Below are 26,507 nucleotides of genomic sequence, written 5' to 3'. Positions count from 1 at the left end.
CTGTGTCCATTAATTGTTTTAGATATTTGATGTGTTCTGTGAACCAGCTCAAGTATATACATCTGACATCGGCAGTGGGGAATAAACTATTGAAGCAACTGCTGCTGCTACAGTGCTGAATTTCCAACCATGAATGGGTCTTTATCCTTTTGTGCACTTCACCATTCTAGGACTGTTTTCCCCATTTGAATTCCAGGATTTTTTTCCCCATAACCCCTCAGACATCATGATGCCCTATGCCATTTCTGGAACCCATCCTCTGAACACACGGCTGCATAAGCAGTACATTGCACACATACTCTTATGCTATCAGATTGTGCTATCCGTGGGTGTCCTCCCTTGTAAGATCATCCCCTTCTCTGACTGAATAAAAATCTATCGGAAGTTACCCCAGTGTGCAACCATATATCTCCCCACGCACTCAGATTTTTGCCCTCTTAAAAGCAGCATGGATCTGTCGACAGGTTCCGTGTGTTGACCGACTAATAAAGAGAATCTGTCAGTGGTGCCCATTCTGGGAGTGCTAAAGGGTTAATGACCTGACAACATGCAAGACGTATAAATGCGCATCATGCTGCAAAGATCAGTGCAGACGGGCTGGAAACATTGTTAAAACATATGGGAAACCACAGGAATCAGCACCACAGACAGCTCTCCCGCAACTGCTCGGTGAGCACAAGCGCCATAACCACAAGCAGGCTCATAAAAACAGAAAAACGGTTCATTTTTTTTCCGCAGCACTGATCGCATTCGTTTAAAGAGTATTGAGGGTTGGGGTGGGGGGAGTCTGTAGATGCTATGCATATTAGTTCAACACTTCTAAAAAGAAAACAGTTTCCTCTTTTTTTTTTTTGTAACAACAAGATAAAAAAGGAGAAAAATTCTTGGAAAGAATATTTAAATTGTAGAGGGAACAGATTCTTGAGGAGACACAGGCCAGTGATCTGTCACTAATAATCAAAAGCAGGGCGTTTAAACAGCCTGAACTGCCACTCTTTAATAAAGCAGTCACACATAGCGTTGGATTCTAAGGATAAACAGCCAAATCCCTTTTAGAAATGTATATGGATTAAAAAATATGTTCTGGATCCCTGACTAATCCCCCGTGTTTTCCAAATCTCTGTGTGCTCAGGATTACACAGCTCAGGTGTGGCTCTTAACATCTTCACACAGAGACGGCTGCTAAAGAAAGACTCGTGCCACACAGGAGGAGTGAAATCTGAAGACAGCTCTCACTGGAGTACAGCAGGTTCATGGGCAGGGCTGTGGATGGACGAAGGGAAGGGGTCGGGGGAGATCTGAGGACACAGGGGTGCATCATCCGGGTCTGCTGACATTAAATGTTATCTGAATTCTGTGGCATCGATTACCTTCTACCTGCTTGTGTCTTGCTCAACCTTTCCTGACACATTAGCACACAAGCTGCAAATTTGCACTTGTTGCAATGTCATTTCTAATAATCCAGCCTATTCCAGTGATCTATATCAAAACAGAACTCAATGCTCAATAGATAAATGTACACCAATCAACAAGATACATGACAAATCCACATAATCTAAACGTTTCCTGATCCTCCTCCCCCACATATTAACCCAGTCGGGCATGGAAGAGCAGCGCTGAGCAATCAACACTGAACAAAACCCTTCACAAAAAAAACAGCTAATCCACCTCTGATGACCTGCTTCCAGCATGCTGGTAGCTGGAACAGATTGGCTCCTGCTTGCAGGTGATGGGAAAGGTTGGACGGGGAGGTTTAAGGGAGAAAATGAGGAAAAGTGGAAAAAAGCTGCAACAGGGGTATTTACGGGGTAAATTTGAACAATCAATTTTTGCCAGGAAAAATAAAAAGGCACATAGCATGGTGCATCCGTATACACAAAGACATTCCCATGTAGTCATAGTGAAGAGTAAATAAGGGAATTGCTGGTTTGAAATCCAGCAAAAATTTCATTTGGGCCCATTAGGACAAACACACACACAAGCATTGAAATAGAGACTTAAAGAGAAAATGGGTTGCTTGAATATGTTATATGCTTGTGGGGAGGAACTGATATGGGAAATGGTTTTTTTTTTTTGCGATTTTGTCAGGCCCCATGTTTCTCTAAATGGTTTGTTAAAAGTGTAATCTATGTGTGTTGCCTGCCAAATGGATCGCATTGTCAGTCATAAAATATACATGAAAGGGTCTTTAAAATCACACACACTCCACTGTGCACACTCCGAAATTACATTCCCAACAAATTCACATCGAGACGCGATGAATATTCATCCTGCGCCCCATGCCAACGTTTTCCTGGCAGCGCGAGGTCTGGTATTTTCTGCTCCTCCAAGCAAAGTACTGACAAGACGTGACAGCACAACACCTGCAGACATTCGCCGCTTTTTTGCTGTGCAATTAAGACGCCGCCACGGAGAAAGAACGTTCCCTCCGTCACGTCACCCATTGGAACCCATTCCACGCACAGCCGCCGCACTTCACAGCGCCCGCACTGTCACACTCTAGCGAGAGGACAGAGGATAAAAAAAAAAAAAAAAACACCTGCACCTCAGCCGTACCCAGCAAAACACAGGTTCTGGGCAAAACAGGTCCAATTTTGCCTTCCTCTCGAGGGCAGTGAGGAGGAAAAGTGGAAGAGGAAGGAACAAGCTGAGTATTATGCTAAACACACACTTGATGGTTGCTGCCAACCTGCTCATTATGCCACCACCAGAGATGATGATGACAATGATGACTGCTTCACTTGTTCTCACCAACTCATAGACACCACAACCAATGTTACACATTTGTGAGGACCTACCATCATAGCCAAAAGTTTTGAAAATGGCACAAATACTGGTTTTCACTAAGATGACTGCTTCAGTGTTTTTATGAATTGCCTCTGTGGAGCATTGAAGTTATAATTACAAGCATTTGATCAGTTCCAAAGGCTTATATTGACAATTACGTCAAGTTTATGCAAAGAGTCAACATTTGCAGCGTTGGCCCTTTTATTTTCAAGACCTCTGAAATTCGCCCTGGCATGCTGTCAATCAACTTCTGGGCCGAATCCTGACTGATGGGGACCCATTCCTTCATAATCAGTGCTTGGAGTTTGTCAGAATTTGTGGGTTCTTGTTTGTCCACTGGCCTCTTGAGGATTGACCACAAGTTCTCAATTGGATTAAGGTCCGGGGTTTCTTGGCCATGGACCCAAAATTTCAATGTTCTGAATGTTGACCAGCTTTTCTTCACTTTTGTGCTAAAGATTTTTGGATAGATCATGGCTTAATGACACACTGGGGTCACCAGATAACATGACCCCACCCATAACACCAGTGTCAACATTAGTGGTTCGTCTGTGCTAGAGATAGTCCTTAGATTGTTGAAATTCCCCACATTTCTCTCTCAAATGTGCACAGTGTCAAACACAGGCATTTATGTCCACCCTCACACCTATGCACACATAACATCTAATATTTCCCAACCCACCCAATACACACACGCACACACACAATGATGCTGAATAATTAGAGCCTCAATGTGCAGCGGCCTCCAGGCTAATTAGGGATAACAGCACCATCACCTCTCCTCCCGTCTCTCCTCTCACTACATCCATCTGTATCTCTCGTCTTTTGCATTCCTTTCCCCACCTCATCTCCATCTTCATTCCATTTTCACCCCCCTCCCCTTCGTTGTAATCTGCCCATCGTCACATCCCTGACGTCTGTTCCTCCTGTCTTCTTGCAGAGCTGCTTGGGTGGAACTGGCAGCAGAGTAGATTATGAGCTGCTGCTCTGAGTAGATCAGGAGGAGGAGAAGGAGGAGGTGAGTAATCTGGTTTAATCTGCAGTCTGGTTTACATGGCAGATTACATCAAGGGTGGGTCAAAATCATGTTTGCACACACACACACACACACACACACACACACACACATACACAAAAAAAGCACAAAGCCTCTCACAGGAACACACCTTTTTTATTCTCAATGACAGGTGGAAAAAAAACAACCATCTGCTGAGACTATGATTAGGAGATGTACACCAACCATCTTCTGACACACACACACACACACACACACACACACACACACACACACACTCCAAACTGTTCTCATTTGGGATCGACATGTGTTCTACATCCGTCTATCCTCTCCCTGTATTTCTTGGCCCATATGCTTCAGCATTAGAAGTGTTTATGCATAATTCTGACAATTCAAAACTGAAATAAGATGCATTTCCAAGCACTGTGTGTCCATTACTGGGTAAAAATACCTCATCAACATATGCCACGCCATCTATTTTAAGACATTACATGTTCCCATTGCAGTTTTGTGAAATATGCCTTTTTTGAATTGCATGAAATATCACCTTATGCAAGCGCATGCAACCTTTTTTGGTATACCTTTTTTTCCCCCCTAAATTGACATGTTTGCATTAGGTTTATTGATTTCTTTATTTTCCCATTTCTCCTCAGAATAGATTTAGAAACTACATGCACGTCTACATATATGCACTTATTGTCTGTGTATTTTTTGTTGTTTTGCAGTTGGTTCAGAATATAGCACCCAGATTTCTCATTGGTAAAAGAAAGCATGTCTCACCTGTACTGGCCTCTCTTCATTTAGAACTGATTTAAAAATTTTGCTTGCACCAACATCACCGATGTCTTCTATCAAAAACCTTCTCAATTGGATTTTTTTTTTTACTTTAATTTACCTTACTTTACTTTTTATGAGTAAGCATTTAACTGTAGCTAAGTGGTAATTTGCAGTTAGTGGTTTTGTATTTTTTCGATATTCTTTTTGATTTGGCTTGTTCAACACTTTGCACCAAATGCTGGGGTTTAAAATGTGCTCTTTAAATAAAGTTGACATGACTTGACTAGTGGAAACACAACACGAGATGGGAGAGAAGGAGACTATGCTTACGCCAGAAGGAGGACAACACCCTGGAAACAGACTCCATCTGCTCTCCTCTGCAATGACTCTCCAAAACCTGTAGCCCCATCTCTCTGCTCCTGTCTGTTTCATTTCTCTCCTCTCCTCTCCTCTACTCACCCCACCCTAGCTTCCCCGTCTTTCCCTTTCTCCTCACTGCATTGCAGCACACGTTGATGCGAAAGTAGACAACAATCAAATTTAGTCGCTCAGTCTCTGAAGCTGCGCAATGTAAGAGATTCTCTCATAATGGCTCATTTATAAACTCACATATTGAAAAGAGAGAGAATATCAGCGTCACGACTGTGATGGTGGCAAGGTAGGGAGACTGCGCGCTAAAATCTGGAGAGGTGATGTGCAACTAATTAGCTTGAATTTTTTTTTCTTCTGTGCGTTTTATTAATGCTGATATAAATGAGCTGAGCAGCTAATGACGAACGGCTGTTGACATTGCAGCGGGGAGCCGTGCGTAGTTACAGAATCGCCGTGGCATGTGTAATAATTTATAACGGATTGTGGAGGCACTTAAGATGCATTATGGATGTGGGCTTCCTAGAAAGTCACAATGAGTTAGTATTACGGGGTATAGTGAGTGAGAGAGAGAGAGAGAGAGAGAAAGCAATGAGTGAATGGCCTGAAGCGAAATCCCCTAACCCCGCAGGGGAAACGGCACAAAAGCCAGATCCTGTTGGGTGTTTATAGAAACGCTGCGCATTAGCAACATATCTGCTGCCTACACCACTAAAACTTCCCCTTTGCCATGAGGATAGAAAATAATAATAAAAACAAACAGGCTAAAAATTCTGTGCCACGAGGATGAGTTCCCTGGAAGAAAATACCTTTCGCAAGTTAAAAAAAAAAAAAAAGACCCACCCCCCATCCACAACCCGACTGGGCTCAGACGTGGAGAGGTGGTGTTACGCAGAGGGGGAAATGTAAATACCTGTCTGAGGAGGCGGGGTGCTAATGTTCTCTCAGCACTTCAGCAGTCAACAAGCTTCCGCCGGGTGCTGCTGCGGCTTGGCAGGTACAACCACTGGCTCCTCTCTAACACGTGCTTGTGTGTGCGCGACCGCTGGTGAAAAATGCAAAGAGGGAGAGTGTATGAAGACATGATATATGAACCAAATGTGAATAATGGATAGAATGTAAAGTGAAGTGATTGTCACATGTGATACACAGCAGCACAGCACATGGTGCACACAGTGAAATTTGTCCTCTGCATTTAAACCATCACCCTGAGTGAGCAGTGGGCAGCAATGACAGGCGCCCGGGGAGCAGTGTGTGGGGACGGTGCTTTGCTTAGTGGCACCTCAGTGGCACCTTGACAGATCGGGATTCGAACCGGCAACCTTCTGATTTTCTTAACCACTAGGCCACCAATCATAGATAAACACTGGTCAATATAATAAATTAATGTGTGAGTGAATGGTTTCAGATGTATTATTATCTTTATACAATCTGAATATAATACTTCTAGAGGTCTTGATCTTTGATTTATCTTCTTTTTCGGTTAATAAACTGTACTGTTCACTTGCATCTGAATTTGTTTCCTCCTTTTGCCACAAAAATTGGGACCCGAGCTTCTTAATTTGTACTTTTAAAGTGATTTGTTTTCTGCTTCATTGATTAAAATAAGGATCAGGCCAACGAATGAATTTCTCCACTAAGTTATTCCGGTTTTCCTTTTTGCCATCTGTCTGTATGTCAGAACGGCAGAGGACACAGCGGCAAACTGAAGGAATTGCAAGGGCACGGAGTGAAATGTACAGCGTCTGAGTGGTTTTTGTCATTTAAATAAAAATAGCAGTGCATCACAAAGGTTAACAATGCTGGGCTATTTTCTCCATTTCAGCACTCTCCACTCTCAACTAAAACCAGGCTAATGGAGAGAAGAGCGCTTGCGCTGCAGATGTTTAAACAGCTCATGGACCCTGGAGTCTCACTTGGGGGAAAGGTGGAGAAAAGAAAGAATGTTCTGGTCTTTGCTGATTACACAAGTCTTCATCCCCTTTGCACACACTCTCCATAAACATCAAAGAGCCTCTATTAGCAAAGAAAGTGAGGGGGGGGTAAGAAAAAAAAAAAGAAAACAGAAAAATGTCTGTGAAGAAGCCCTCAGCTTCTCTGCCATTACATAACACACACTACTTTGCTCACATACTGGGCCGGCTGGGAGTGGAGAGTGTGTGAAAACACACTCGATGGGAAGCCCTCATTTCCATAGCCGCTGTGACTGCGAGACATGAAATTCACCGCTGGTGGCATGAGCAGCAATCAATCGTCACCTCTTCATAATGCTTCGTTTTATTAAAGCAAAAAGTGTTGAGGTCCGGGATTCAGTTCTCTCAGATTAAACATGTTAAAAACTAAGAGGTAGCGGTTAACCAACTTCACCCCTCTATACTATTTCGAAAGTAAACATGCAAACCAGAATAGGATGACATATTTGATTTTGCCCATTTGTTTTGTCAAAAGTACTTAATTACAGACAGAAGTCAATTAAAGGCCCATATTGGTCAACCCACGAATATATTTTTAGTATTCAATTCAATGTTGGCTACTTTCAGCGCATCAAATGGTATTGTTTAAAACAATAGCCCAATCAATAATCAACATAAGAATATTTACTTTAACACTTTACCGTGTTACCTTGGTTCACACCTTCACGACTTTTCCTCTGTTTTCTAGGCTGAAACAGTGCATCGTACAACGCACTAGAACATGGCAATTTAATTGTATAACACGTTTTTTTTTTTTTTTTTTTTATAATCAGCTTTTGATCTGCCAGACCCAATGCAGCGCTGGGAAAATGCGGCAATTTCTGCAAGCGGCGAATCGGTGCTTGTTGTTTATCTCTGCTACAGTTGAGGTAATTGCACATCGGCACAGACCGAGTGAGCGGTTGCAAAGCTTGTTTTGGTAAGCGTACCTTGAACTCCACGGAGCCCCCATTAAATTATTCTGCTCCTTTTGCATTTAGACGACCATTCTTTGTCATATTCAGCCATTTTCTGCCACAGCCGGATTGTCTGGGGGCGCGTTTACTCTGCCTTAAGTGACTGTCTCAAGATACGAACAATGAGACTGCAGGACAATTATTTTATTTAATTTATTTTTAATTGCTATACATCTAGCTATAGCTATCTGTATAATTGTAAAAGGCAGACAAAAACATCTAAGACCCCAAACACAGAACTGGGCAGGTGCAGGCGCACAGGAGCACAGGAGCTCCATGTTTACACCCATTCATGACGCCTGTTACATAACAGCCCATTATGAAGCACAGGAAACTCCACTACAGCGGGAATGTGGGTGTAGCAGAGCACACTATGCTGTGCTGCGAGTGCGCTGGAGTGGGTGTATCTTTGAGGCCGTTTTGAGGCATATAAACGGCGGATTTAAAGATCTGAGGCTGATGGTTATAAAGCCCGGGACTGTCAGGGCTGGCCAACCACTGCGTTTTTCACTGTCAGAGCGCGAGCTAACGGAGCCGTAGCCACCCGCTGGGGACACCTCAATGAAAAAGAGTTTTTATTTCTTCATCTCACAGTGGCCCGGTCCTCATGAAGTGAATCGGAAAAGGTTAAAGGGAAGACAAAGAAAATGAAGGAAGCAGGAAAACCGCATCCTTTCAGTCAGATCTAGGAGACTCGGCCTTGATCGGGGCGCGTGGCACTTTGAAGTCTGATACAGACGGCTTCATGGGTGTCAGCGCTGTCGCTCTCGTGCTCGGCGGTGACATCTTCAGCGGAGGGCCGGCACCAAGAGGGATTAGCCCGCTCCGCTGGCCCTGACTGACGGCACCGTTTCAGCTTTACAGTTTGGGGAGCAAACTGATTTAAAACAGTAAGCTCGGGGGTCACGCCCTTTTTTAGGGGAGGGCTTTTAGAGAAATACACACGTCGGATACATTTCAGTTCTTTAGGGGGCATTATATTTAAGGTGACTTGGCCACTGTGTGTATAAAAAAGAGCAAACACACATACATATCTGCTTGAACTGAAAAAGTGTGAAAGCTCTGTGTATATTTGTGTGGGACATAAACTCTGTAGAAACAGTCATGCATGTTAAATGAAGTCTCATTCAACACATTGTAGAAAAGAAAAAAAGAAAAAGGCTTTCCGGAACATTAAGGACTGTTGTCTCCATGGACATGACAACGTGCACTGTAGCTGGCAGCATGGCAGCAACTTTACAGAACAGCGTGAATCAAACAGATCTCAACAACTTCTGAGAGAATCTACTGGCTGGAGACAAGCGCTTGTCTGGCCGCTAGAGCAAATAGAATAAACTTTTTTATTATGAACATTCTTTTCCAATAATGAGTGTCCTTGGTGAAGGTGGGCCATCCTCTTGTGTATAAGCTGCTTGGTTTCTGCAATGTACAGCTCAGAGCACTCTTCACCGCAATGGACAGCATACACTACATTGCTTCTTTTGGGATGGACGAGTCTCTGTCTCAGAGTGTTTGCAGGTTTGAAATGGACCGGTATGTGGTGTTTCCCAAAAATCATTTTCAGTCTTTCAGACACACCAGCCATGTATGGAAGGACCAGGTTCTTCCGTTGGCCCTGGGATTCAGGTTGTTCTGTGGTCCTTTTCTTGAAGGAGGATCCTGCTTTGTTAAAGGCCCACTTGGGATATCCACAGATTTTAAGGCCGTCCTGAGTTGATGCTGCTGACGATGGGTCTGAGTGGGGCTCCATCTTTGTGTATCTTGGGGAGTCCATAAAGGCAGGGGGTGGTCTCCACTGGATAAAGGCGGTAATAGGTTGCCCTGTCAATGGCGTTTTCCTTCTTTTTGTAGATGTTGGTCGGATCCCTTTTCAGTTTTTCATAAGTTTGTTTGTCCTCCAAAAGCGAGATTACTTTTTCATTGTAATCTGCGGAGTTCAGGATTTCAGTGCATCTTCCTTTGTCAGCAGGCAGTATGGTGATGGTCTCATGTCTGTTAAGAGATGACAGGGCCCTTCTCTCCTCCCTGGTAAGGTTGGATTTAGGTAGCTGTGCATTGGAAACGGCTGCAGAGACTTTGAGTTGTAGTTATTCCGCCTCTGCCGCTGGTAGTTTGTTGTTCCGGATGGCAGATTCTGTAGCTGTAATGAAGTCCACAACTGGAACCTGTTTAGGAGTGATGGCGTATTTGAGGCCTTTGGCTAAGACCTCCCTCTCTGAGGACACATTCAGAGGAAACAGAAGAAGAGCAATGTACCATATGCTTAAGGTGAATGTACAATATAAAGTGTTTAAATACACAAAATAAAGTGTTTAAATAATTTGTACAATTGTAAATGTATTCACCAGAACTAATTTGCATTTATAGATTGTTCATAATGGATAAACGCTAGCGTAATAGCATTACATGATAAAAGTTTAATTCTAATTGCTTTAGCATCCAGACGATAGTGACTACATGGTGCTGCTCTCGTCTCCATCCAGTAGATGGGCAGTGCGGGTAAGGAAACAGACCCATAATCAGAAGGAACCCTGAGCCGTCAAGGTGCCACCTGTCATGGCTACCCACTGCTCACTAAGGGTGATGGTTAAAAGCAGGGGACACATTCTGTGGTGTCACCTTGTGCTGTGCTGCAGTGTTTCACAATGACAATCACTCCACTTTCACTTTTCACATTTTCAAAAAGCTTTATATGAGACGCATTAGTACATAGGGTTTTCAGTATGTAGCACATATATTAACAATTGATTATGCATTGCAAAATAGTTACATATATTTAAATATATGTATATATATATATATATATATATATATATATATAAGTAGAACAAAGAAAAAGGCAGCAGGCAAGAGACATTTGATCATGGCTTTCTTGTCAAAATGGTCAACAGCACTCATCATTTCTGTGAGAAAATTCCTGAGCTTGGGGACACCGTACCTCAAAGCCACCTCATCAATCATCCATCCATCCATTTTGTAAACCAGTTTAACCAGGTCAGGGTCACAGGGAAGCTGGAGCCTTTCCCAGCCGCACTCATGCACAAGATCCAGCACCTGGACACGGCTCAAATCCATCACCGGCCGGGCAGAGTCCAGGGCCAGTTCTCAATTGCCAATTATACTTAAACGAACGGCCCTCCGGATCTTTTAGTCCTTGCAAAGCAGACACCGGAAGTTCAAACTAGCTGTAAGTAATCTCAAAATTGAGACTCAAATTACCGTGGATTTGAATGTCGGCTAAACGCGGCCTGGTGTGAAAACGCTGCGTATCATTTTACACCGTTCCTGCAGATTATGGTGCCATTATTCTCACAGTGTTATCTGTCCATTTGAAAGATACATGACACATGACATGACCAGCATTAAGCATTCAATGTCGCATAGAGAGCACAGGGTATTGGTTTCTATTTAATAAAAAAAAAGTGGCCATTCAGGGCTCTAACATCACCTCTGTTGGGGGCCTTTGCAGATATTTTCGGCAACAGTTAACATGAGGAATATTAATGGCTGACAGGAGAGCAGTACCATGGCCATTAGCACTGGTATAGAATTAGAATTAGAGGCTTATTGGTTGGAATGACAGTAACTGAATCACACCTGGTGTCGGCGATAGTAACACTGCCTGTGCTGCTCGACCGGCGTTTGCCGCACTGTGGCAACAGACAACGGGATGTTAAGTGTGTGGGTACAAAGTCAAGCTAATCTCAGTCTGAAGTGACACAACTGAGGCAACAAACCAATGGAAATTCTGGATACCACATGACTGACTGCACTGACTACAACCATTAATCTGCAGTAAACAGGTGATCCACCATGGGTCTTCAATAGGGACTGTCTACAAAATACCTGCATGCTGTGAAAATGTTTGAATCTCATGCAATTACTTTTGAAGTAGGTCACTGTATTAACTGACCCCATGAGAGAAAGGCAAAAAAGCCATACATATATACACTGAAATATTGATTCTTTTCAAGTTATATCGACAAATTATTTAAATAAATCTATAGATCTCTTCAAACATCATATATGATTGAAAGCTTTTGTCTCGTATACCAATTTAAATTGATTTGCTTTATTTTTTGTTTATTTTTACTGTCTAAAATGTCAAGTAAAAGTCAAATTAATCAATTGGTGTCAATCAATTTATATTAATAGCAAGCCCTGGAGCTGACCCTGGTTCGATGTAGGACCCTCCAGGTCTCTTTTGCCTGGGTCCTTCAAAGGACTTTGTAATGGCCTTGCTGACCAGTGAGCTACCCAAAGATTTATACAGGCAACCAGAGCATGGATTTTCTCCAAAAGTTACCGAACAATTTTACAATAGGCATTCCACTGGTTTAACAATTGCGCAATGTCTGTCTTTTTTGAGGTGTTGCACTGTACAAATGCAACAGTAAGAGTGTTTGTTTTTGTGTTCTGTATAAGTAATAAAGGTCATGTTGGTGTTGTTTTGCCACAGCACTGTTTAAAGGGGCATTGTGTATTATAAGAAAAACAGAGCCATCGTGGCTCCTCAGTTATTCCTCATTGCCATAGCAGCAAGTAGAAATTTCAGTACAGCATCAGCCTAGCACTAAAATGAAAAGTGGTGATATGGTTTGCAGTTCTATGACTTCAAAACTGTAGTAGTTTCCCAGGTCACGAAAAAAATCATTATGCTGTATTAAACTAACATTAACATTTCTTATAAAAGACCAAAGGCAAGGATTAACTCAGGTAGGCATTCAGAATGAAATGTACTTGTTCCCTGGAAATTCAGCATCACAGTTAATCACTTAGTAATTATTCTGGAAGCCCTTTTAAATTCAGAGAATGTGCTGGCGCAGCGGGAGTTTATTAGTTGAAATGCACATTGATAAGCCACAACATTAAAATTTACTGACAGGTAAAATGTATAGCATTCATTCATTACAATGGAACCTGTTAATAGGTGATATGTATAAGGTAGCAAGTCATATAAGGATATTAGAAGCTTTGAAAATGGCCAAACTTGGACAAATGGGTCTGAATATTTCCAAAGATGAAAGTATTGAAGTCTATTGTTCACAGTATACAGTGGTTACTATCTACTAGCATGAAAAGATAACCTAACTAGCATTTGGTTATTGGGCCAGAAACAAATGCAGTATGTTGCAACAGATATTTGCTGAAGCTAGCGTGATAACCAGCCAACTAGTCTCAAAGTACCATTTTGGTCTTTAATTTGATGCAATATTGTGTAATGTTAGATTAAAATCAGTCCTGATGAAATTAGACTTCCAGTTGCTGGCAGTTACAGACATGCTCCATGTTTTTACATCAGGTTAATTTACATTTTGCCCATAAAAGGTAGCACCGTGGTTAAATTATGTCAGAAACAGTCTCTAATGAGCACAAAACAAATTGTACAATCAAGCTGAACGGCACCGATTAAGTGGAGTAATATTCTCATCCGTTGCTGAGCTGCGTGGAAAGCTGTGATTGTGACCTTACGCTCAATAAACCACTGTTGGTGAGTTAATGAGGTCACACAGATGCGAGGTAATGGCTTCTGCTTTGGTCTTGTCATTTGGATGAACTCGTGGACAGAAATCGCTGCGGTTCGGATACTGCTGTAAGTGTTTGTACAATAGCACAATTAAATTTGTTTTAGATTAGCGAGAGAATGCTGCAAGTGGCTGTCCTCTCATATTACACGATTGATAATATTGGTCCCTTCTTTTTAATTACATGCCAAGGCTTCTAAAATTACAGCCACAACGATCAGTGTTTCCGGCAGCCCTGTCATCTCATTAGAACACTTGTGCTCTGTTTTTAATTTAAAAATGCATTCAAACAGATCTGAATCAGATCTCAAATATTTAAAATCATTCTACGGGTCTGCATGGTTTGAAAGACACCTGCATGCTCTATGGGCGTGTGGGTATTTGGACATTTCCTTAATTAAAAACAAAGACATTCGCTGTGTTCCCTTGGTGACTGGCTCGGCACGAATGAGCCAATATTCGCCACATGGCTCAACTTTATTGTGCACATTTCCCACGAATCTCTGTGGCAACTGCTCTGTTAGGTGGCTCAGCCCAAGCCCAACGGGCACAGGATGCAGGTGCAGAAGCCCCGGGAAATGAGCACTTATTGGTTTTCAGTTCAATGACGAGCCACGAGACACGTTCAGAGATAACCTCAACACCTCAACCCCCGTTTATCACACGCCCCCTGCGCTTAAACCATCAACACCGCCGTTACTCAATGCCACAGGTGGAGTCCAACAAACCGGGTGCAACTGCACTGCAGACAGATATGCAGAGCTGGGCGGAGCACGTGTCTCGGCACTGTAAACACGGCCATCTGACTAAAAGTGATGATGAGTGGCATGGTGATGTCATCAAAGCTACCACAATTTGATTCTGCATGCTTGCAGCACAGTTCAAAAGTGCTGGATTCAGAGCTGTGTTCATCAGTCTCAGTGCATTAAGGGTCTATGTAAAATGGATTACATAACTCAGCTGGAGGTCCATTAATGTCTCGCACGGTTGGCTGGATTTCCGCTGAAATGCTCGCCAGATGTTCGGGTCTGTACCTGTAACACAGTCTGCAATGTAGAGCGCAGGCAGACGAGTGATATTTCTTTCATCATTATAAAGAAGGCGACACATACTGTATGTGACCCTTCTGAGAGCAGTAATAGATGGCAAAGCTGGTTAAAAAAGTCTGAACACCTGACCAGTATTATTTATTTATTAAAAAAAATAAATTTGTACACTGTACATTTCCTTTTAAAATAACTTGTTTTATACAACTTAATAATTAATTACATGCTATATAATTAATAGCGTATTGGCTCATTTATTAGTAATAACAGTCAATAGCAACAATCAGTTCAGCAAGTAAGGTGGTTCAATACAGGTTTGTTATGGCTCATAACAGGTTCTGGTTGCATAGCAACACAACAGCGATAGACACAATCAATCTTTAATTCAGAAAATGTGTTGGTCGCAGGTGTACGGCCACAGAAACATATGAGGGGCATCTTGCTATGGTTTATGATTCAGTGGTTAATAGAACAAAAGCAGTCCAGGTAAACCAGTGTCAGGCGAGATGATGAGGGTTATAAAAAGGTTTTTGAGGGCTGACACTTGGTTGGACCAGTTGGATGGAAGCTGTGCTTTCTGGACAAGGCGACTACCAGACTGAAGATGTGCATGGGAGATGGGAGAGAAAGCTGAATCGGAGAACCAGGGGACACATCATTCTAGTTAGGTTCCTTGGCATGCACGGAGGGCCAGGGAGAGTGGACTTTTCTCTACGACGCAGTAATGTGTCAGAACACCTTCTTGCCTCCGTCGATTGCTCCATCCCTGCAACCTTTCCACCGCCTAAATTGACTACAATTGAATCATTTCGGTACAAAGGACAAAAATAGTGAGCAAAAACTGCCCCCTTTGTGGCGCTGTGACAAGCCGAGACGCACGCTCTCACTTAGATGAAGTGCGGCTCTGCCCCGGGCATCACTCAAAAGAGCCGCAGAACCTGGGCAAAGCAAACAGCGGGGAGAACAAACGCACACACACACACACACACACACACACACCAAATCCGAACCAGATCACACATCTCATACATGCATCCATGTAAGCGCACACACACACACACACACACACACACACACACACAAACACCGGAGGTGAGGGACATCATGCGCACATTTCTAGGTGAAGGAGTAGATTAAAGAAAATCAGTGTTTGGATCTAGTCTAGACTCGGATCAACCGCGGCACCAAGAGAATTTTTAACGGCCGCAGGAGCAGCAGAGGCGGCAGCTCTTGCGCCGACTTGGTTTCCTGTCCGAGCGAATCAAAGCCAAAGTCGGCTCGGATATCACATAACAGACTTAAGACATGGGTCCCTTCCTCAAGCGGACAAACTCTCTACATCTCACACACTGCCTCCTCCTCTCTCTCTCTCACACACACACACTCACAAACACACATCCTGTTGTACACACTCCACTGGACACACACCTACTGAGCGCGGCACCCACAATCCCTCCCATGCAACTTTCATTAAAACACTCCCCCCGTCTCTGCCTCCCTGTCCTCTTCTTCTCCTTCCCAAGTGTGGCACCCGTTCACACGTTTTTAATGTTATTTTTCTTCTTCTTCTTTTACTTATGTGCCAGTCTTCTCAAAGACACACACACACACACACACACACACACACACAGTGCAGAAGATCCTCTCTTAAACCAACTCTGCTGAGGAAGTGTAGGTTACTGCACCTGCCGACTCGGATCCAGACCTGGCAGGCGGATCTCCTCGTTCGGATGCTCCCAGCCTCGCTGGTCATTTTCCCCCCACGCTGATACTCCCAGCTCCGGGAGAGAGTGAGCACCGCGGTGCCTTTCTCTCTGTGTGTGTGTGTGTATGCGTGCGTGTGTGTGTGTGCATGCGTGTAGGGTCTGCCTGTGTGCGCAGTGTGTCTGTGTCTGTGCAAGTGAGAGAGTGAGAAATTCCTGCCTGGCTACGGCACTGAGCCGGAGCAGAGCGGGCCAGGCGAGAGCCGCGATTGGCCGAATGGGAACTCACAGAGCGTCAGTCACACGGGCAGCCTCCCTCCTCTCTCTCTCTCTCTCTCTGAAACAAGCACGCAGACTCTGTCCCTCTCTCTTTCTATATATCCAACACATCACCTCTTCTCCTGCTGCTCTCTTATTTTTTCTTCCGTCACCAGTCCTCATTTTAACATTCTACAGTTTGTTCTTCCTGTTAAAATAATAACAGTAAAAACGTTTAAAATGCCTTTTATTTCTCCGCCTGTCTTCTCTCCATCTCTCGCTCACTCAGGTGCAGAGAAGCCGAGCAGTGACTACTGCACTCCGCCGTGCCACCCCTCTCTGGGGCTCGGATGGGAAACTCACTAAATAATGGAGAGGGATCTGGCTTTGGAGCTTCTGCAAAGCATGCGTCCACCAGTCGGGGGGCCGAGATGGAGAGAAGAGGAGGTGCAGTAGGCAGCTGGGTGGGAGGGAGGGTAGAAGAAGGAGTTAACCACGGAATCGGCGTCATCAGTCACAACACCCGAGGGACACGGACTTAACGGAATGAATTGAATGAGAAACTGGAGAGGGACAGATGGAGCAGAGGAAACAGACAGAAAAGGACAAAGAAAAGGAGAGGAAAATGGACACTGAAAGATGGTGACTGGGAGCCACCAGTCCCCATTCTTCTCAATTCCAGAGTAATTTACCATCAAATCTTTCAGATTCATCCAGGAGCAACACTGAAAGCACTGTTTTCAAAGGGCTTGAACAGACATGGCACTTGGGGCATGTACACTAATATCTTCAGGAATTACAGAATTAAGAGTCATCTTGGCGAGTAGGAACTAACTTCCCTAACTTCCCAGGTTTGAGTGTCATTGACTTCAATGACCAATAGCGATGAACGACAGCTCTCACACATTTTACTGCAGGATGTTCCAGTCATTCTTCTGGAAAAGGTGAATCCAGATCACAGAAATAGAACAGCACTACATGTGATGCCGTATTATCTGTACCACTGTGCAAACAACAATCTTCCTAAGTGGAGATTCTGGAATCAGCACCACGGACAGATCATCATTGTATGGTTTGTCAGAGTGAGTTTCTAAAACCAATTAAAAATCAAAAGCACAGTTCATAATGCACAAGAAGGATTGCTTTAATACTCTTAACACACCTAGTTTTAGCACCATAGACAGCTTTTCTAATCAAGGTATAGCTGCACCTCCAGATAAGTTGCATGGGTTTTAAACCTATTGGTTTTTATGAGGAAATTTGAATGAAAACTGGTTGGAATTCCCACGTTTATAACGTAAGGTGGAGTAAACTATTTTTAACAAGTCCCCTTGTGTACCATTAGGAACACATGTTTGTAATGAACAATGATGGAGGGGATACTACTCTTCTTTAAAAAAAAAGGTTTGCACCAGCAAACCTCTCCTATAGCTATTAAGACATTCAATGTCTTGGTTTGATACATTTTTTAACACGAGATGATTGATTTGAACTCTAAATTAGACTGTAATCCCAGGCTTGTAATGCACGAGGAAGATTGGGTTCGGAGAATCATCACCGTAAACAGCTGCCCTAGGTGTTAAATACAGATGTTGTGTTGGGAATGTTGGGCTTTGCTTAAGGTTCAGAAAACAATGGCATGTTTCTCTCAGTTGAGGATTCTGGTCTCTCTGCAAGGTGGCCTTGTAGGGCAAAGAAAGCAAACTGTGGGATTCCTGCAGCTTTCAGACCCCGCTCACGGAGGAAGGCAGTGTGACTGAGCGTGGGTCATGTTTTATTCTCATGGCGGGTGAGAAGTTCAGGATGCAGAAACACTCTCTCGAAGCAACGACCACACGCCACTTTTACCTTGGCTGTGACTTACACCCACATATCGATTTCCCCTCTAAACACAGCCCCACACGCGCACAAATCAAGCACAGCTCAGTCATGAACAAGTGACCATAAAACGGGGTGATAGAATTGCAGAGTGAAAATGGACCCTTTGTCAGTCGAAGAGGCAGGGGGAGCAAGCGGCCACGCTGGAGGATCCGATGTTTTGTTTGGAAGTAAAAATGGTGTCGGGGTCGTGGGATCAGCCACCACTGCCAGTTCATTTTTTTTTAATGAAGTGAAGTTATTGTCACATGTGATACACAGCAGCAGAGCACATGGTGCACACAGTGAAATTTGTCCTCTGCATTTAACCCATCACCCTGAGTGAGCAGTGGGCAGCCATGACAGGCGCCCGGGGAGCAGTGTGTGGGGACGGTGCTTTGCTCAGTGGCACCTCAGTGGAACCTTGGCAGTCCGGGATTCGAACCAGCAACCTTCTGATTACGGGGCCTCTTCCTTAACCACTAGGTCACCACTGCCCCTGGCAACCAACCAGGGAATTTAGATATTACCCTGCAAAGCCGAGTGCTGACTTTTCGCGTGCGTCCTCAACAGACAAAGACAAGTGACCTGACTTGAGAAACAAACAGCGGACACAAATCCTTCTTGCCGCTCTCCATCCCTCTAAGGCCACATCTGCCCTCCGAAGTAAACAGCCACTTTCTGGCGGAGCCGGGATGCTCTCTCTCCACACACTTTTCCTCAGATGGGGGCGGCTGTGTTTACATTCAAAAACTGAACTCAGCATTATGTGTGTTATTTTGAGTTAGCAGCTGCTGAAAAGCAGCCAAGAGAGAGAGCAATCGTCCTGAAGGTGTGCGTAAAATGCTGCAGACCATAAATCGCATGAAACCTAGAGAGCAAAGGTCCTTTAAATCAAACCCAAAAAAATATTGCATACACGATTGCCACTGCAAAAACAATGCATCTGCTCACGTGCATGTGTGAGCACGAGACTGATGGAGAGAGCAAGATGGAGATGCTGATGATTCTGACTGGAAGATGGAACGTGTGGGCAGAATGCAACTGTGACGCATGCCGGGCCAGGGGGAGCTCGGGTTTTACCGACAAACAGGCTTGCCCGGCACAAGAGGCCTCTCCCTGCACCAAATTAATCTGTCGAGTGGGAGAGCAACCCGGCTCGATATATTACACTTATTATCCATTAAATATTAATGATTGGCTCCTCTCTCAGCCTGTCGAGACTCTCTTTCATTCAAGTTGGTGCGGTGGGTGTTTATGGGAACACTCTGTAAAAAACGAAAACCACATTAGTCACTGAGCATTTCTTTTTCTTTAAAGAGGATAAATTCTATATAATTATTAATTATATATATATATATATATATATAGAGAGAGAGAGAGAGAGAGAGAGAGAGAGAGAGAGAGAGAGAGATTCAAAAAATTTTTTAGAGTTTAATTTTTTTTTTTTTTTGGATGGTGTTTTGGATGGTGATATATATATATATACCCACTCAGTGCACTCAGATAACACTAACTGCATATCTACACAGCTTCAGATTAGCTTTAGATCCTCTACTCAAACACACAAATAAACCACGCACTCATAGACACAGACACACACACAACACATGGACACACTGATAAATTATGTACTCAATGGCCACAGAAAAGCCATAAAGATCGACTGCAGTTCATAAAATTTAGTCTACCCACCAACACCACATTAAATTAGCTGACGAGAAAAGGGTCTAAAATTACTGGAATATCTCATCTTTCTGGGAAAAGGATTTTTTTTCAGATTTTGTGACTCCTTACCTGCCAAAATTAATAGGTATAGAGCCACTTCAGCTGAGCTACACTATTTATACAGACATTCTCAATAGTGATATTTGCAGTATATCATATGCAATGTAGTTTGATTGTGTCACAGGCAACACCATGGCTTGACCGGAGTATGAAGGATGCATTTGTACGGCTTTGACTGGACAGGGGGTTTACTAATACAAAAGCACAAAATGCAAAACATAACACAAACATTCACATAGAAATAATCTGGCAAAGACTAAAAACAGTAATACTACTCTTATACACATACTAACGCTACACAAATTTATCCAATGAGGTGACTGGCAGACTGATGATGAGGGAATAAGTGGGCGGAACCATCAATCCCAAACTCCACCCAGCAAACAGCTTAAAAAGGAAACGCACACACCAAACACAGAGCACCCCCAAACCACTCTGTTACCCAAAGGACGTAACAATTATATATGTCCATGTTGCCCTAAAATTAACATTCGGAATGAGGTGTAGTCAGTCAGGCTTTAAAGTCAATGATCCCACAGGGGTCAAAGGTGCCTCAGTAGCCACAATTGCTTCCTCCCCAAGAGGCTGCCATGACCTTGATTGCAGTGTAGCTGTGGGCAATGCCTGAATAGCTATTAGTACAGACGAGGGGGCTGGAGTTATGCCTCTTTGTTAAGGTCCAATCAGCAGATCCCACTTGACTAAATGAACTCCACCTCTTTGCCACTTCAGTTTTTCTTTTTGTTCATTTACATAATCAGCATTGGCTTTTTGTAAAAACCTTCTAGATTTCCATTAAGTTTGATTACAGAGAGACGCACAGATCACATTCAATCATGATTCTGTGCTCCAAACATGTTGGGACACACATGTTATATAAATGTTGGCATTAAATGCTCATGTCATCAAATTCCTCTGTGAGAGGTCAAGCAAGGATTCAAGTGAGTCACAAAGACACTGAATATAGGAGAACAGGGCTGTGGTGCCACGGCTGGTGTGTACAGAGGCGGCAAATACACACTCAAGCCTTAGAAGTATTACAAAACCACAGCAACACACACAAACACACCTACACACCTACCAATCTCACGCAAGAAAAGGATTTTGGCTTCAAACTGTTGAAAATGTCTGTAATGCCATGAGAGCTAGTATAAAGCCCTAATTTCAGATCCATTTCAGACCCGGTCACAAATTCAGACCTTAGGGGAGTCAGGGGAAAAAAATACACAGAGAGGGGTTCAGAATACCACTGGGTTTCTAATTCCTCATATCTCCAGCAGAAGAGCCCTCACTGTCACCACAACAGCTTCATTGAAACATCAAAGCTGGGGTCATGAATTTCTTGACTGACTGCTCCCAAGACGCACAGAATAAAACCCACTCGGAAGTGGCTCACGAGGCTGGTGCATACAGATGTGTCAGGCAGGGGTGTTGCACTCCGAAGCCACCAGAGCAGCCCCCTCTTTATCCTCTGGTCACACGCACGACATGCATGTACTTCCTGTCATGTACCACACACACCGCCCGGTAAAAACTCAGTGTGCACCGAGCCCTCAGCTGCACCCTGAGACAGACCCTCAGGTCTGATCTAATCTCAATCTCTATGGGCACCGTACTGAATAAAAGACATCTCCACCATCCAGGAGGAGTGGACTACTGTCAGGAGTCTTGATGCACCAGGATGTCCAGAACACACACACAAAAAAAACAAAAAAAACACACAGCACTAAAAACACAACAGGGCATTCTCGGCAGTGATCTGTAAACTGTAAAGACAGCCGGGCCGGTTGATCCAATGTGTCGACCCCTTGTGCAAGCAGCCAAAGGAAGCAGTAACCTCTCCATATGGACAGTTATTAGCAAATCACCGATAGTCTACCTGGTATCAACCAAAACGGACAAACACTAAGCAAATACTTAATACCAGTCGTCCACAACCTACTGCATGTTGCATGTTTGTCCCTCCTGATGGAGGGTCTAATTTTCCATGTTTGGTGGGTGTCATCTGTCACTGCCAATGCCCATTGAATGAAATACATGTTATAATCCAGCAGCCACATCATTAGCACTGCAGGGTCTGACTGGTGCACCCTCTCCATAAGTGTTACTGTGACCAAGAGAGAGAGCTCAACCTCTGGATTCTGTGGGTTTCAAAAGAACTGAGGTACCAGATTCCTGGGACTGTTGAAAGGACCCCTGGGCATAATTTGAAATGTGGATGCCCAGGATGATCCTATTATGGTTCTTTCACATTTGGCCTAGTCCCTTTGACCAAACTGTCACCTTCTCTCTACGTACAGCTCATGTGTGGTGAATGCAGGCATGAAACATATCGAATGAATCTCTACAGATGCAAAGGGTAAGATCTGAACCGAACTTCAGTCTGAAATGAAATAATTATTTGAATATAAAAAAAAATAAAAACATTATGGGCACAAGACTTCAAATATCCAGACAAGATGTCCAAGCCAACTTGAAGAATAGAGTCAAGACTTCCAATGGATCAAGCCTGAAACAGGGATATTGGTGCTTACATATCCTGCTCATCAACCACAATAATGCTTTTAAATAAAATTTACATTAGTCTACAATGACAGTATGTATCTAATCAGAAATCCCGAACATGACAATAACTGGTCTTAATGCAACTGTCCAGTCCCGGAAAAAAAAATTTTCTAAATACTTCAAAACCAGCAATATGACAGGAGAAATCAGGAAAATTATTGATGATAACACATTATACTTTGTGTCTTACAATTGTGTTAAAGTATCTTTATCTGATTTTCACATTTGTGTTTCCTCCTCCAGACTCCCAGATGCTATTTGTTTTGGGTAATTTACATGCTAGAGGTTGTTCCTTCTGTCTGTTGCCCTGCATTTATTGTTGAAATCCATCTCGCGGAAGAGTTCAGCCAAGGCTGCAAAAACCTGAAACACAAATATCAAATGGCCATCGATCCCCCAAAAAGGGGCACCAAGTATTGAGTGACCTTTTCCTTGTCTTTCCATTGTAACAATATACAAAGTGACAGCAAACAATACGTGGAACAAAAGCGACACATTTTCTAAACTTTAATTAATACAGCCTTTTAATAGAAAATTCATGGATTTTTTTCTTCCATATGATTTTATGGTTATTTTTTTAATTTAACCACAGTTTAAAATAAAATATGTGATTTACATGTCTAGCTTGGCAATAGCCATGTCATATGCAACATGATTGAGTCACAAGAGACCCTGATTCACTTTGTTACAATAAAAATTGTATTCAAAAATGTCTGTTGGATTGCTGCATGATCAAAAATGAAGATTCAAAACTGATTAAAGAAAAAAAAAAGAATAAATAATTAAGAAAAGGTCAGTGAATCATGTTTAATTATCTGTTTATGTAGTTATAAAATGTTAAGTTCCTAAAAATAAGATTAATATTCTGATACAAATAAATAAAGTCAAATCAGTTGAAGAAAAAAAAGCCTTGTATTTCCTTTGAAGATTTTCCTGTGTTGTTAAGATTTCATTTTCTAGTGTTCTTCTGAAAAAGTGAACTAGTTCAGATACTGACTGTGCAAAAAAAAATTGGATTTTGACTTTTTGCTCAATAATTCTGAAACCATGAGATTAGCAGTAGCGGAAAAGGCCTGCTAGAACTTGGCAGGGGGTTTTAATGCAGCACAATGAGAATGTCGACTGCTGTAGGCCCAAAAAGAAATTATGGGATGGCCGATGGCTCAAGATCAGAGTGTGAAAAAGCTGAAGACCAAACAGCCTGCTTTAGCAGAGAACAAGGTTCAAAGCACTATGACAGAGTTGCCAGTCTGCCCTCAAGCTCAAATGCAGACTCTACACTGTCTTCTGGTGAACAGTTAAACAAGGTTTACAAGATGGTTAACACCAAAGCCCCCTACATAATTTCTTTGATGAAAAAGTAACCAGCCTATTAACAGAGATTTCCACAACCACAATCTGTGAATCTGGCAAACTCACCTCCACTGACCTATTCATTCCCAGGCCCCCAGTGATGTCATCCAGAGCCAAGGATGAGCCTTGGTAAAAAAAAAAAAATATATATATATATATTAATTTCACAAAAAAGAATTATGTTTCGAGCACACAAAATAATCCTAGGAAATGTGTATATAATACTGGGTCCTCAGTTGAATCAGACTGAGGTTGTTTTTTTTTCTCGTATGACTGATCAGGTTCAGGTTGTGATTTTGCAGATGTAATTCATACCCAGCAATCAACAACAAGAATATGAATGCACACAGGCTGCAGATAAAAAAGTAAGCACTGTTTGTATTATAACTCACACTCACAATTATTCACACACCGAAGATCATAAACATAGCAAGGGTAAACTGTTAAAAGCTTTCAAATGGAAGTAAAGAGAATTAAAAAGAAAAAAGGAAAATCACATGCATTTTTAATTTTCAAGTTCAATAAGTAGAAATTATTTCTGTTTATTAAGATCCCTGTTCAGTGACTACTGTCTACTGTGTATTAAGATGTTTTTGAAGTAAGTAGACTTCTTTATCAGATAACTAGTATTGTCACGCTGGCTGGACATGGCGAGGAAGAAGGAGGCATACACACAACTTCATGAGACCGGGGATTTATTTACATGGAGCACACGACAGGGGAAACATCACCAAACAACAACAGAAATGAACAGGGAAGCTTTATACAATCAGGACACATATTAACACAAGTTTCTTTTTTAATAAGGTCCTATTTAAAACAATGCGCCACTAAATTAAATGTATATTGATCATATTATCTCTTCGACCGGCTTGTCAGAGAGAGCTGCAGTGATTAGGGTGAACGAGTTCAGGAGGTTACAAGCTAATTATACTTGTTCTATACATTATCTATATGGTACTCCAACAAATCCTGATGGGCTGATGGGTTTTTGATAAAATGTGTCCAATTACATAAAAAAAAAAAGAAAAGAGTTGCTAGGTCAAGTATGACTGCCGATTCCCCTCATTAATGCCACAGCTATACCGTCCACTGACACTGAATGGGACTAAAAGTCAGTTACTAAAACAAAAGAAAAGAAAGAAACAATTATAAAGTGAAAAAGAAAGAAAAAGAAAAGAGTCATATTCTGAAAGACTTGTAAAATTTAACTCTGGTTGTCATAAAGGAACCAGCCTTTCAAATCAAGTGTACCACTGAACATTAAACGAACATTTAAAAAGATGATTTCCTTTTAGGGATTGTTTGCCAATACATTCTGTCAGCAGATCAGGAAGTGCTAGAAAGACTTGAGCGAGTTTCACACGTGCAGCCTTTCGCGCGCTGAAAATTATGCAGTGTTTGGAGTGAGAATCCAACCTCAGTTTCAAAAGAAATTCAAAACACAGACAACATTGTACAACACTGTCATATTCACCCTCCCACACATTAGCAAGTGTACGCACACACACACAAAAATGAAAGCTTAATGAGAAGTACTTTTTGTACTTCTATAAAATAAGTCAGGGGTAAATAAAACCAAGGTGAGCTGATAAAAATAAACTCTTAATTCAGGCTTTAGCAGATAGTAACACAATCTACTTAGTAGATTATAGTATAAGGACAAGCAAGGCTTCTTAATGCAGGGTGGTAGAAGCCTAATACAGGGTGGTAGTAGCCTAGTGGGTAACACACTCGCCTATGAATCAGAAGACCCAGGTTCAAATCCCACTTACTACCATTGTGTCCCTGAGCAAGACACTTAACCCTGAGTTGCTCCAGGGAGACTGTCCCTGTAACTACTGATTGTAAGTCTCTCTGGATAAGTGCGTCTGATAAATGCTGTAAATGTAAATGTAATGCTGAAATGTATAGAGCCCGAGTCAGTTCTCACACTTGACCTTTTAGACAATTTAATGCATGAAGGGGTCACATAACAATGACCTAAGCTAGACAAGATGTATTTTACTGCAAAAAGTTGCCCCTCCTGCTCTATATTAGTAAGGTTCAAGTCGTGAGTGTGTCTGATTGTAAACGACCAATCATCTGTTACTTTTACACACCAAGGATAACAACTATGCAATGACAAGATAAGCGTGTGCACTTTGCCAGAGGCAGATGCATGAATAAGGTGAAGTGAAATGAAATGATTGTCACTTGTGATACACAGCAGCACAGCACATGGTGCACACAGTAAAATTTGTCCGCTGAACCCATCACCCTGAGTGAGCAGTGGGCAGCCAGGACAGGCGCCCAGGGAGCAGTGTGTGGGGACGGTGCTTTTGCTCAGTGGCACCTCAGTGGCACCTTGGCGGATCGGCAACCTTCTGATTACGGGGCCGCTTTTCTAACCGCTAGGCCACCACTGCCCCAGAAACTGACCTCAGTAAAGTCATACTACGTATTCAAGGCATATTGCTGGGCTGTGCAACATGAAGTGAAAAGTGAAAGTGAAGCAATTGTCACATGTCATACACAGCAGCACAGCACACGGTG

The 26,507-nt window shown here is 42.7% G+C and overlaps 1 protein-coding gene across 7 annotated transcripts in view; it reads right to left on the bottom strand.

The window, feature by feature from the left end:
* Window positions 1-26,507, bottom strand: part of LOC114767330 (cadherin-18-like) — a 194,266-nt gene that overhangs the window by 86,416 nt on the left and 81,343 nt on the right. Inside the window, exons 2-3 of one of the 7 annotated variants that reach the window (XM_028959007.1) lie at window positions 24,039-24,097; window positions 5,862-5,993 (exon numbers count right to left, since the gene is read on the bottom strand). The gene's annotated coding sequence lies outside the window, so the exon portion shown is untranslated. Of the gene's footprint in view, window positions 1-5,861; window positions 5,994-16,133; window positions 16,338-24,038; window positions 24,098-26,507 lie in introns of those variants that run through there. The other 6 variants (XM_028959032.1, XM_028959016.1, XM_028959023.1 and 3 more) reach the window with 6 other exon arrangements.

The sequence above is a fragment of the Denticeps clupeoides genome, chromosome 2, assembly GCF_900700375.1.
Source record: "Denticeps clupeoides chromosome 2, fDenClu1.1, whole genome shotgun sequence".
In the NCBI taxonomy this organism is placed as follows: Eukaryota; Metazoa; Chordata; class Actinopteri; order Clupeiformes; family Denticipitidae; genus Denticeps; species Denticeps clupeoides.
Note: the sequence above shows the minus strand (reverse complement) of the source record. Positions and strands in the feature narration are given on the sequence as shown.